This window comes from Eurosta solidaginis, chromosome 4, assembly GCF_040869045.1.
Source record: "Eurosta solidaginis isolate ZX-2024a chromosome 4, ASM4086904v1, whole genome shotgun sequence".
NCBI lineage: Eukaryota > Metazoa > Arthropoda > Insecta > Diptera > Tephritidae > Eurosta > Eurosta solidaginis.
In genome coordinates this window covers 197,222,649-197,237,217 of record NC_090322.1, presented here as the reverse complement: position 1 = coordinate 197,237,217, position 14,569 = coordinate 197,222,649, and the positions used below count along the sequence as shown (strand labels likewise).

Here is a 14,569-nt window from a genome sequence, read left to right as displayed (position 1 = left end):
ATAACACTGTGTAACAACAAATTTATTATGTCGCCCCCTTTCTTTGTAAACAGATGTAATTGAAAATTTAAATTTGTTGGGAAACGCAAAAAAAGGGTCACTTTTTCATAGAGCTTGAATATAAAAATGAAATTCAAAGATCACTGTACCAGTCATCTTTGCTCCTAGGAAGTATTATATATATCGTTAGCTTAATGTGAAAATGTGCTAAATCACCTTTTTTTGAAATATTGTGTTTTAATGCAGTTTTAAAACTGAATTCATAATACATCGATCACAAAAAAAAAAAATATTTAAATTTTTCATTTTTACGTATCTACTGTGGGCAATGATGTGTAAATGTGCTAAGTCGTCAGCTGTTAAAAAAAATGTGCTAAGTCAACCTGTCAATAATATCAATCAGAATTACTAGTCATTTCTTTGTGCGTTCATTTTATTTATTTATTTAATTCATTCAGTCTAAAAGTACATGCTTTGTTGTTGCTGTTGCATTAACGATAAAGACACTCCCCGAAGGCTTTGGGGAGTGTTAGCGATGTTGATGGCCCTTTGCCGGGTATAGATCCGGTACGTTCCGGTAACAAAGCACTATTAAGATACTACTAGCTCGACCATCTCGGGAACGACTTATATGATAACATTAAACCTTGTAGGCCATCCCGCCCTCCCCACCCCCAAGTTCCACGAGGAACTTGGGGTCGCCAGAGCCTCAGCTGTCAATGAAACAGGATTCGCCACGGTTAGGTGAGTTGGCAATTGGGATGGAGAAGCTATATATTGTGCTGGAAACCCCTTGAGAGGGTTGCGAACACAACCCCTTGAAATTGGATTTACCCAATTGAGACATGCCTTTGGTGTATGATGAATGCTTTGCGCTGACTATAATCTACTTCAATTCTTACATGTCGATAACTACATGCTTTCTTACAGACCAGTTAAAAATAGAAAACAATTCAAGCTTAAACTTATATTAGATGTTATTAAAATTAAGAACACTACTGAATCGATTTGCTAGATGTATATTCCTAGTTATAGGTTCATTCATAGCATAATTCGTTTTATGAGTTATTTCGATAAATAATCTATTATGCCGAAGATCACGCAGTGGAATATATGGAATGAACAAAGTAGATAAATCTGAGCAATTCGTGCTAAAGTTTATTACATTATAGGCAAGCATGAGTGAGATAAAAGTTCTTCTGTCATGCAAAGCCTGAAGACCAAGCAATTTGTGCCTGCTGGTATATGAAGCATACGTAAAGAAATGTTTGTAAAAATTTTTGGAATTTTCTCAATTCTATAAGAGTTAGATTCATAGAAAGCATTACATATTATTGAGTAATATTCAACACCACTTCTGACCAAGGATATATAAAGTGCCTTAAACGTGTTACGTCTACTGAACCCAACAATTGCAACAAATTTTGAAACAACGAAATCAATGTGACTAGAAAAAGAGAGTTTGGAGTCAAAAATTACACCCAAGTCTTTACTCTCTTGACAACGATTAAGAGATTTAGCATTCAGTTTGTAGATAAAGTATGTGGCAGTTGTCTTTATGGAATAAGACACAACACAGCATTTGTTAGAATTTAAAAATAAGTTATTGTCTGCGCACCATCCGGCAAAAGAGTCCAGATCAGAACCGTTAGAAATAAAATAAATAAATAAATGAAAGGCGCGATAACCTCCGAAGAGATTTTAGGCCGAGCTTCTCTTCCAATTTAAGTCGGCTCCTTTTTTTTAATTTTTCCTGCAAATTGGCAGGACGGGAATTACTTGTTTTATGCCGACTCCGAACGGCATCTTCGAGGCAGATGAGTTTTCACTGAGAGCTTTTCATGGCAGAAATACACTCGGAGTGCTTGCCAAACACTGCAGAGGGGCGACCCCGCTTAGAAAAATTTTCTTCTAATTGAAAAACCTTATTTATAAAATTTTGATGTTCCTGTGCCCGGGGTGTGAACCCAGGGCATTCGGTGTGGTGCCAATAGTTAGAAATAGTTTGACAAAAAAATAGTATTTTTTGTGAAATATATAGTTTTAGTGTTATATTTCATTCATTAAAAGGGAGGAGTGATGGGGAAACATATTGAGTAAAAAGTGCTAAGTCATAAAATAGCTGCTGGGTTAGCATAGATGATTTTTATTTATCTTTTTCAAAGTTTCTACACTCAAAAGTAATGCAACTAAGGTATCCTCATTCACAGTTTTGAAAAAAGAAGGTTATTTCAAAAATTATTCAGTTTCTTTCGTCTCCTGTAAAATTCGTAAAAAGTGACTTAGCACATTTTCACATTAAGCTAATGATATGCGAACATAATTTTACAGTTGCATGTTGTGTGGTATATTAAAATCTCCAAAAATTTAAGATTTGAATCAGTTTACAATGAAAGGGGGATGTGAAGATTTTTGTAAAAATAATACTAACCGTGTTTGTTTTACATATACATATATATATGGGGTATTACATCCCATTTCGACCAATTTTGAACCCGACCCCTTTAGAATTGGCTGAAAGTTTTTCTTCTTTTTCTAGCTTACGAAAGACGTTTTTCAGAATTTTTTCAAATTTTTTCATCCAACTCAAAAAAAATTATGAATTTAAAAAAAACACCGTTTTTGTTTTCAAAATGCTATAACTTTTTCAAAAATTTACCGTTTGGGATCTTTTTTTTTTTTAATTTGTTTTTAAATGTATTTTTCGGAAAAAAATACAAAAAAATTTTTTAAGTTTTTTTTTTTCAAAAATCTCGAAAAACTGAAAAATTACAAAAAAAAAAAAAAAATTAAAAATTTTTTGTATTTTTTCCGAAAAGTACATTTAAAAACAAATTTAAAAAAAAGATCCCAAACGGTAAATTTTTGAAAAAGTTGTAGCATTTTGAAAACAAAAACGGTGTTTTTTTTTTTTTAATTCATAATTTTTTTTGAGTTGGATGAAAAAATTTGAAAAAATTCTGAAAAACGTCTTTCGTAAGCTAGAAAAAGAAGAAAAACTTTCAACCAATTCTAAAGGGGTCGGGTTCAAAATTGGTCGAAATGGGATGGAATACCCCATATACATCTACATTTGCGACTAAAAAAAACGAACGCTCGTCGACAAGTCGTGTATGGAGAAATATTGGAGACACAAACCGCATACCAAAATTGAATTGATGAATAGTGGAATACACTTTTTAGTACTAATTTTATGCGCAACACTTAGCAGTCCATTTAAAGCTTAAGCGCATATGTGAATACATATAAAATATGTAAGGAAGTCTAAGTTCGGGTGAAACCGAACATTACATATCCAGTTGTACACGTGAAATGCTGCTGTTGTTTGTTTGGTGTGCCTGATAGTGTTTTTTTTTCTTCTATCAGTAAACTATTTTGTCGACTTAGGAGTCACGATAGATGCTAAACTTAGTTTCATCCTTCATATTAATGCTACTGTCAATAAGGCTAGAGGTGTTCTATCATTCGTGAAACGATGGTCTAAAGAATTTAGTGACCCTTATGTAACTAAAGCGCTTTTCATCACTTTAGTTAGACCGATACTAGAATACGGATTAATAGTCTGGAATCCACAATATCAAGTTCATGCAGATAGACTTGAATGAATACAAAAGCAATTTCTACTTTTCTCTTTAAGGAATTTTCAGTGGGACTCTGCGTGTAATCTTCCGCCTTATACTAGTCGGTTGAAGCTTATCAATCTTCCAACTCTTGCAAGTCGTATAGAAATGCTAGGCGTTATATTTATAACTAAGCTTCTGAATGGATTGATTTCTAGTCCAATTCTTTTAAACGAAGTAAACTTTAACGTCCCGTCACGAGTGTCGAGGCATTACAAACCTCTTCTTTTGAGACAGTGTAGAACTAACTTCGAATTGAATAAACCATTTCGGTGTTTGTGTCATGATTTTAACACTCATTATAATTCATTTGATGTAACGGATTCACTTTTTACCATAAAGAAAACTGTCCTATCCTAACTTAACTCGTAACAAAAAAAAAAAACAACCAATAAACTAAAATTGTTCTCTAATTTAACAATGTAGTATGTATAAGTATAATTTCTAACTGTATAGTACTCAGCTGATGATTTTTATTCTGTTGCTGAGCAGTTTTAAATCTCGACGCTTAAAAAACCTCCGCCTATCAACAACTTAGCAAAACCAAAAACAAATCCGTGCATCATGCGAATGCGCTCCTCGCGCCGGTCGGGCGGGCGGGCTTTGGAGGGTATTAATCCGTTGGGTATTATTATTAATAACACATATACGTATGATTATATTCTGAACTAATTTTTCTTCGAGTTATGGCTCCCGAAACATAGAAAATTGCTTAATCATAAAAGGGGCGGTGCCACGCCCATTTTTTAAATTTGAAATTTCCTATTTATTGTTGTAAATTCACTTGGGAAATGAAATACCATTGATATAAAGCTCTTTTTTGCAAAGATATAGCTTATTTCATTCGTCCACGAACTTTTTAAAAAAAAATTATATAAAAGTGGGCGTGGTCCTTAAACGATTTCGTTAATTTTTTATCAAAGTACTCCTTATAGTAAAGGCAACCTGTCTTCCGAATTTTGTTACGATAGGTTTAACGATTTTTGATTTATGAATAATAATATTTGTAAAATTGATTTTATCACAAGTGGGCGGTGCCACACCCATTTTCTGTTAACTTTATACTCTTTGCATAATTTTTTATTTAATTTTTTTATTTTAACGAAGTATGCGACTATAGCCAGTTCTGATCTCTTTATATAGGTTGTAGTTCTCCCTTTTGTTTGAGCATGCCCTATGGAGAGACCATTTGTAGCTGTTTATGCCTGAACGGCTAGTGTCGGACTAGTCCTCTTTATAACCTTACGGGTACTGTCGGACAGAGCCTTTTTGTAATGTTCGTCACGCCTTCTTTGTACCCCTACGGGTACTTTCGGACAGATCTTTTCTATACTGTCCAACACTTCTGCTTTGCACCCATATGGGAAGTGTACGACAGGTCCTTTTTGTATCCATACGGGTAGTGTCGGATATTTTCTCTTCGTACCTCAACAATCACAGTCACACAAGTCTCTTTTGTTCATCTACGGGTACTGTCGGACAAGTCCTCTTTCTACGTATACGAAATTTCTTACGAAGTTTATAATTTTTTAAACTCTATTACAATATTGATACTTTCTTTTCGTATTGGTGTAGAATAATAAAAACAAAACAAATATTACGATAATGGAACATATGGTCCTAGCATTTAAGGTTCTGTACAGAGCTCCGTATTTTTCTTAAATAATGCTATTCAATCGCATTCAATCTTTTTATTTTATTCATTTCGTTGTTATTTGTTTTTTATTATTTTTCAATAGGCTACATAATTTTCAAACTGTCTGATGCCAAATATATCCAAAAGGAACTATATGGGATCAATTAAACGGCAATGTGAGCAATAGGGATTAATCGAACTATTTTTTGCAGGGATACATTCCTGGAACCCACACATATACAGACATGGACACACTAATAGGTGAGCACAGTTTTTGATCTCCATCATGACTAGATTTTGCAAATGAAAACAAATTTTGCGTGATAGTATTAATAAATTTATTTACATATGCTAAATATATGAAAATCATAACAGTTGGTGTATGAGAACTTGTTTTTGAAATCAAAGTAAACAATTCAAATATAATTCCTTACTCCATTGTTTTCTCAACGAAAAAGAGAAAAGCTTTTGTCACTAAACATTAGTATTGTTACGAATATTAGCAACACTAAGTGGTACTGTCATCTCTAAGCCGATGCTAAGCAGTGACTTGATGCACATCAGTAATTCAATCATTATGTCTACACATATGTACATACACGAAGCGGAGAAGCAACGCACAAACACATGCAGATATCTTATCTCAGATGCTCCCAAAAGAATGCAATTATAATTGTGGAAGTGTCGCTCACAAATACACGCGCATATGAGAAGCTATATACGTGCATCTGTAGTTATAATTTTATAGCAGTAACTAAGTAAATTCTGGAAGCGCCTAGAAGATGCAACGAGGAAATCAAAGAGATAATATACCTAATATATAATAATAATATACCTAATTTTAAACTCGTACGACATGACCGAACTAGTAAAAAAGGGGGAGGCGTTGCAATTTATTGCAAATCTAGCCTTAATATAAAAATTCTATCAACATCGGATAGCCTAGAAACCGAATTTATTGTTGCTGAAATTTCAGATGGCATTGCAAAGGTACTAGTTGCTTGTGTATATAACCCTCATAAGTGTTTAATATTAGATTATTTTTTTACTGAGCTGTCTGCGTTTTTACTTGAATATGAACGATATGTTATATGTGGAGACTTTAACGTAAATCTTCTTGGGAAAGACCCGTATTCCACGAAGCTATTGGACCATGTCTCTACTGCAGGCCTTGAAGTAGTTAACATGACTATACCAACAAGGTACTCCAATAATTGTAATTCCTCGCTGTTGGACCTTGTAATCACCTCTAATCTTGACCATGTCCTTAAATTTGACTAAATGTGTTTTGTCTCTGACCATGATCTTCTTTTTTGTGAATTTGATTTGCGTTTAACTATTCTCCTGAAAATGTTAACTTTTTGTATCGTGATTTGAAAAATGTTAACGTTGGTGTACTTTTCAATGACCTGTCTAATATTAACTGGGGTGATTGCTTGTTTCTACCGCCACTAGATGAAAAACTTGATTTTTTAAATAAGACTTTAAACAATGTTTTTTGTAGTCATGTTCCTCTTCGTAGTGCTCATGTCAAGAATATGTCTTGTCCCTGGTACAATGATAGTGTTAAATTAGCTATTAAAGTGCGTAATAGGCTTCACTCAAAGTGGAGGAGAATCAAAACTGATGAATGGGCCCGGAAAAATTGTCTCCGTCTAAACGCGTCCAAGTCGTATGTGTTACCCATCAGTAATAGTACTGTCCATGTTGAAGATATTCCCAAGCTTTTTGTTGGTAATAACTGTCTCATGTTTACTGACAAGATAAAAAATTTGGGTTTTATTATGAATTCTTCGCTGAGCTGTTCGAACCATATAAACAAAGTTGTAAGCAACGTGTACACTGTTTTGCGCAGGCTAAGTATGTCAGCCTCGTTTACACCGTTAGACATAAGAAAAAAATTAGCTGTGCAATTCATTCTACCTCATATTACATATTCCGATCTTGTATATAGTAAGCTGGACTCTGTCTCTTCTCATAAAATTCTAGTGCTGTTCAATAATGTTACCCGCTACGTCTACGGCTTAAAGCGATATGACCACATCTACTTGTGGAAGAATAAACTTCTGGGATGCAGTATCTTAGATTATCTTGCAGCTAGGAACTGTATATTCTGTATAAGCTTATTGAATTCAAAACTCCTAGCTATCTTTACAAGAAGCTAAAATTCACAAGATCTAATAGGCATCATAATTTAATTCTCCCTAAGTGCTCCTACTTATCTTCTTCGCGGTTGTTCTTTGTTCATGCTGTGAGACTATGGAACTCCATTCCTGAATCTATTAAGGCAATCATAAATCGAGGTAACTATAAGATCGTTATACAGAATTACTTTGGAACTAATGGGTAAATGTAACTGCGGATTAGCTCCATCCTATTTCTATTTCTATCTCAGTGTGCTATTCTAAGTCCTTACTTCTTTGACGTAAAATCTTATTTTCTCCAACAAATACCATATTTAATTCTCATACATTCTAATATAAACATACGCAATTAGTTATATATAAATATTTTTAAGTTATTATTTTTTATAATTCCTGTATTTACCTATAAGTTGATGTACTATAAAAGAATATGTCTTAACGATACAGCCATTCTTTACTATATAAATAAATAAATAAATAAAGTTAAAATAAATAAAAGGCAGCAACAGTAGAGGCGCTACAATCAGTTGGATTTAAGACGGTATCCAGCGAGCAATAGCAGTATTGAAAATCAGTTTGAGTTAAGCAAGCTATCAGTAAGCGAAGTATAGGTGTTATTGTGAAGTACTTTAATAAAGCCCATTTTGCATTATTGAAGAGTGGAGTTATTTATTCAACAGTTTAGTGATTCGAACTTAGCAGAAGGTTGCAAATAAGAGGATTTGCAGTAAATTCGTTACAGTATTGATGTGGACCATTGATCAAAAAGAAATTGGCGAAATAAGTATTTTATTACGGGGTAAGGTGAAGATAAATTTGTCTGGAAATGATTTCAATGGATAAACGGCCCAATGACCAGTTAGAAGCAAAGGAATATTTTGCAAAACGTTATGCACGCCACATACGTATGGCCAAGTCAATCCCCTGATTTCAACACGTTCGAGAAGTTGTGTAGTGACCACAAGAGAAGACTGATATCTTTTTGAAAACAAGTAGTAATTTTCACAGAATTTGAAGAATTGCACTCCACTGGTAACCTGTCAAAAATTAATTAAAATCATGGCCAGTAAAATAGTCAAAAATATAGAAAACATGGAAAAGGTACCGTTTATTAAAAAAACAATGTGAGTAATTTACAATTGGATTGTTTATTTTGATTTCGAAGAAAAGTTCATTCGCCTATTATTTTGACCAACGAAATTTTTTTATCATGACACAATTTTCTGTTAAACCAATAAACTATTATGGGCTCATTCCATTTCAAGACACCCGGTCCGCGCAGGACATGATTATTGATTTCGATGAAATTTTAATATGTTGTTCTTTGGTCCAAATAATGAAACACGTGTTTTTTTTTGCGTTAAAAAATTTTTTTTTCAGATTTATCGGCAATTGAATTCGATAAAATGCATTGCATCAATAAATGGGGGGAAAAATGTTTAATATTCAAAAATTCATATCTCGAAAACAACGAGTTTTGGCTAATAGGCATTTGGCCAAGTTGAAATATGAACTGCTCACTCAATATAGAAAAAGTTTAAACAAAAAACATAAACTTTTTTGAGAAATAAATTTTTGAAAAAATTCATAAATTTTTACTAAATACTAAAAAAAATTTTTTTAACTATATGCTATTGTTTATAAATTTATATAAAACTAAAAGTAATAACGAACATTTCAAAGAAAAAATCATGAGAATCGTTTAATTTTGGCGAAGTTATTGACAGTTGAAAAAATAGGTGAATAAAATATCGATTGCATTTTATCGAATTCAATTGCCGATAAATCCGAAAAAAAAATTTTTTCAGGCAAAAAAAAAACACGTGTTTCATTATTTCGACCAAAGAAAAACATATTCATCGAAATCAAAAATCATGTCCTGCGCGGACCGGGTGTCTTGAAATGGAATGAGCCTATGATTTTCATATTTAAAGAGAGCAAATGCTGTGTACAGCTATTTTTTTCTGCATAACTGTATAATTTCTTCAACAGATATCAGATTCATGTATTTAAGCACTTATTTCAAATACGATTCTGTATAAGAACAAAAGAACTTTGCATATTAGCATAAATACATATTTGACATATTTAAGTGTTATAAAAATATGGCATTTGATAAAGAGCGTGAAATTTCATTGTTGATAAGCTCAAACTTGTACTTAGCAATAAAACATAACAGAAAATTAATATAGCTAATCGCAGACGTATTTATAAGTGAAACTGATCAAATTCTTTAATAGTGCGCCGAAAATAGATAGAACAGCGTACACTTATTGATATTAGACTGTTTCTGGAATTTTTTTTTTTGCACTCAATTAAGTTTTAACAGTTTCGTTTGCCTTTATAAAAATACCTGATCGAATTAGGCGTTATAATCTTAAAAACTCCCTTAAAAAAATGTAGGTAGTATGAAAATACACAAAGCTCAACACTGTTATTTTCAAAATTCTAAAGTGTTCCTGCGATTCAATATTTGGTTAGAAACAAAATCTGAGCGAAGTTATTCAATCTAAACGGATTAAAATTTTGGTTAGCGATATGTACATATTGTGACGAATATTAGCAACACTTAGGGATACTATCATCTCTAAGCCAATACCAAGCAGTGACTTGTATGCACATCAACAAGTCAATCATTATGTCTACACATATGTACGTACACGCAGCGGAGAGAAAACGCACAAACACATGCATATATCATATCTGAGATGCGTTCAAAAGTAGGCAATAATTTGTGCAAGTATCACTCACATATACAATCGCATATGAGAAGCTATAAACGTAGTTATAGCTGGTAATTTTATAGCTGGTAACTAACTAGTAAATTATAGAAATAGAACCGCCTAGAAATATGCCAACAAAACCAAGCAGTATAAAACAGCAACAGTTGGGGCACGACAAGTCAGTTTGATTTAAGCAAGCTATCAGTTGCGAAGTATAAGTGTTATTGTGAAGTACTTTAATAAAGGCCATTTTGCATTATTGAAAAGTGGAGTTATTTATTCAAAAGTTTAGTGATTCGAACGTTAGTAGAAGGTTGCAAATAAGCGAAATTGCACTAAATTCGTTACAATATGGTTTTATGTTTATATTAAGCGTTTTACAATTTTTACTAAGCACAGTTTAAACTTAATTTAACTCGTATGGGCAGCTTAGCTATGATTAAACTCTACTTAGCGCTTGCAATCTCACATCTTACTTTCTTACGTGGAAAATTCATTAAGTATAATCCTAGGTCATAGTTCACAACTTAAGTTGGCTTTTTGCTAAACAAGCTGCAACTTAATATTATTCTTTGAAAATCCATTTTAAAACAAGCTTGAGCTTTTGAGGGATCATGTTTGGAAAGAAAAAAAACGTTTTTAGGGCGGGGTAATGCAAATGCAGTAGCGGTTAAAAAAATAACACGAAAACACTATATAACAATGCTAACAAATTATGAATCTTTACTGTGAAATACTATACGACCTAAATGAGAAACGGGAGAAATCGCTATTAAGGATATCCACAAAGGTAGATCTGCCTTTGCCGACTAATCGACCTTTTCGTTACCTTCTATCTATTCATGGTCGGGAAGCCACTGAGGATGTATAGTTCGATCTGAGCGAAGCCTCTTCATAGCTTCTTAGCAATTTAAAATACTTCTTGATGAAGTAATGTGTGAGATTATTGCCCTTATTACCGCCTGACTATCCTCCACGATTTCTGCTGCTTTTTTTTCGGTCACAATTCCCGCCTGAAAGGTACAGCGATAATTTTACAGCCTGAAGGATCTACTTATTTTTGAATCGATACAGTAAACAGCACGCCTAACCCCTCCGTATATAAGTACTTTTTGTGTGTACGATAGCCAATGAATGATAAAATTGCCAAAACAATTAAATACATAAGTGGGTCTACGATCCAACTATTTAACATAAAAATATTCCTATGTAAACGAATTAATTTTTATATCGTTTTTTTGATGTCCTTCGATTGATTTTTTTGTTGTTGGTTTTTATTTTCTACACTAGTGCAGGCTATAAGTTTTGGTTGATTATATCAGTTTTTATATGTCAGGAGTTTGAAAATGAGATACGTTGCCCAACGATTTATAAAAAAAAATACCTTTTACATTCAATAACAAATTTCTCAATTTTTAACACATGTGTATATACAAGTGAACAAATTTTGATATTTTGACAAATTTCAATAAAACCTTTCATCTTAATTTTGCAAAGAGTTTGAAGCTTATGCCAGCCATGTCCAAAAATTTATCTACATCTAACTTAAAAATTGATTTTCAATTTGTTATTGAAATATTTGCAAAGTAGTCCCATAATAGTCCCGGAAAACAAACTCGATAGAATAACATGATAGTAACATTTCCGAAATTGTCTAAATATGACTCCCAAAACAATTCCGAAATAGCCCCGAAAGAGTTCCGAAACTATCTTGGAATATTCCCAAAAATAACCCCGAATTTGTTCAGCTGAGTTGGCAACCCTTTTGCTCTTTACTTTCTTTTTTATGTGTTCTCGCAATTATTTCCCCATACAGCGAGCAAAGCTATTCACCAATCAAAATGCATTATATCTGTTGGCACTAGCGATAATGATTTAAGTCGGAACTCGAAAAATTATTGAAAATGCAATACCTTTGCTGGCGCATATCATAAAGAAAGAAATTATATCATATCGACTAAAAATGTTTCATCAAAATATCAGGTTTTATTATTAAAAAGTCAGTGAGTTTTTCTTCTCTGCAAATTTTCTTATTCGACTCAGGCTACTATCGCTTATTACAACAGATATATGGAATGTACTACCCGCTCAGTTTATAGAGATTTTGACCTCCATCATTTTCTTTCCATTTATCTTTATCAAACTAATTTGATTATGTTGTAATAATTGACTTATTTCCTAATTTTATTACCAACACAATCAATTCTCAATAACTTAGCAACATACTGCAAAAAACGGGTGTTTCAAAAAGAGTTCGTAATTTTAGCAAAAAAAAAAACATGTTAGATATTTTGGGAACAACTGAAACAAAGTGACACCAGTATGGACGATGCGGCTGCTGTTTCAATTTGACATTGTAAACATGTTCAAAACCTTTTTTCTGGATTGGGATGGACCTGCTGACAAAAAACAACAGATTTTGGCGCTTCTTTACGAACAGGTTTTTAAATTGTGCTATTTTTTGAAACAGAGTAACAACCAATGAATGTTAGTTGTTGTTGTCAACAAATCGATCATAGCAGGAATGCGGGTTCGAGTTCTATTCCTGGGAGAAAAAACTATGCTGAAAAATTGCTTTAAAATACATATTTTTATAAATTTAGCAATAAGAGTACTCGCCGCTTAACACCAAAAAAAATGTTTATATTGTTAAATGTATGTGGCGCCTGGGTTCACACCCCGGGCAAAGCAACATCAAAATTTTAGAAATAAGGTTTTTCAATTAGAAGAAAATTTGTCTAATCAAGGTCGCCACTCGGCAATGTTTGGCAAGCGCTCCGGGTGTATTTCTGCCATGAAAAGCTCTCAGTGAAAACTCATCTGCCTTGCAGATGCCGTTCGGAGTCGGCTTAAAACATGTAGGTCCCGTCCGGCGAATTTGTAGGGAAAATCAAGAGGAGCACGACGCAAATTGGAAGAGAAGCTCGGCCTTAGATCTCTTCGGAGGTTATCGTGCCTTACATTTATTTATTTTTATTTATGTGTAGTCCTGTGTTTCCTTTTGAACGAAAACAAATACAACAAATTTTTAACCTTTAGTACAACGGAAAAAATATTAAATCAAAAATCCGATGATGTAATTTTTGGCGCGAATATACAACTAATATGCTAATTGGTTTTTGGAAATATCTCCGTAAGCTTAGAAGTAATCACCATCGAAAGTAATAGATTTGTCTTCTTGAATATGGGGACAGCACCTCCGTCTGCTACCAAAAAATATTTATGCACACGAATTGAAATTTGCGCCTAAGCTTTCAACCACTCATCGGCTTAAACGTGTTTCAATATTCTTTGTTCTAAGTTAAAAACCTCCCAAATTTCTATAGAAATTGCTTAAAAGCAAAACCAAAAAGTTTTGTTGTTATATTGGCCTAGTGACTTGTAAGATCGCGGGTTCGAATCGAGCTCAAGGCCTAAAAATTATTATTTTATCTTATTATTGTTATGATACATCCAGCTCTGGATCATGATCAAATCTCATTGAATTGATCCGAGTCAGTACTATGAGAGTTGGCAGCACTCAACTAATGTGTATATATAATAGGGCGCCAGTTATTATCAAATTTTTTCTCCCCAAATCGCTCCATAAAATTTTACTAAACAAATTAACAAACTAATTACTAGTATTACTAGTTCTTTAAGCCGTGCAACAAATGCGATGTATTTTCCATATCAAATTGTATGGGATTTTGCACTTAAAATAAAGGTAGAGTACTAATGCATAACAAAAGGCAGTTAAAACACGTCCAAAAATGTGGGGGGAGGCGAGTTTTGAACAAAACAACAATCGTCCATAGGCTTATATTAAAAATTTAATTTTTGTCGTGAGCTTTGTGCAAAAGGCAACTGCACATTATGTTGTGGTTCTTATATTTCTTATATTTTGTTGTAGATACGCAGACAAAAAAACGTAGAGTTTTTCTATCACGGTTTAAAACGAATATAATGTTATTATTTAATGGCTTTAATAACTGGTTTTCAGACTTGAAGTGTACAGGTTTCCGAGTGGAAAAAAATTGTTAAGTATCGGATGCCCTAGTTTATCTGACTGTAAGTGCTACCAAGTAAATCCGCTAAGTTGAAAGTTTTCCACAGAAAACCAAATGGGGACCCGAAATTGATATAGATAGGTATCTGAATCACACCATTGTTGTTGCATTTGCCTGTTAAATTTTTAACAGTATCTGGATCAGGCTTCATTGGAAAGCTACTATTCTTGTTAAGCTAAGTTAACGCTGTCTAATGTTAATAAAAAAGTTGTTAACAGTGCTTCCTTTTTTCTCAAATGCACAAATTTCAAAAAAAAAAAAAAAAACTCTTTTTAAAACACGCTCTAAAACTCTTTATTACCGCTGTTATTGCAATTCTGCAGCAGAAGCGTGGGTAAACATTTTTTTGTATCAACAATTTATTTATTTTCGGCACGAGTTGGCGGCCGCGAGTGGT

At 33.2% G+C, this 14,569-nt stretch overlaps 1 protein-coding gene across 5 annotated transcripts in view; it reads right to left on the bottom strand.

The window, feature by feature from the left end:
- The window catches only part of Mct1 (Monocarboxylate transporter 1), an 854,653-nt gene that overhangs the window by 87,928 nt on the left and 752,156 nt on the right, over positions 1–14,569 (bottom strand). The gene's annotated exons all lie outside the window — the stretch shown is intronic.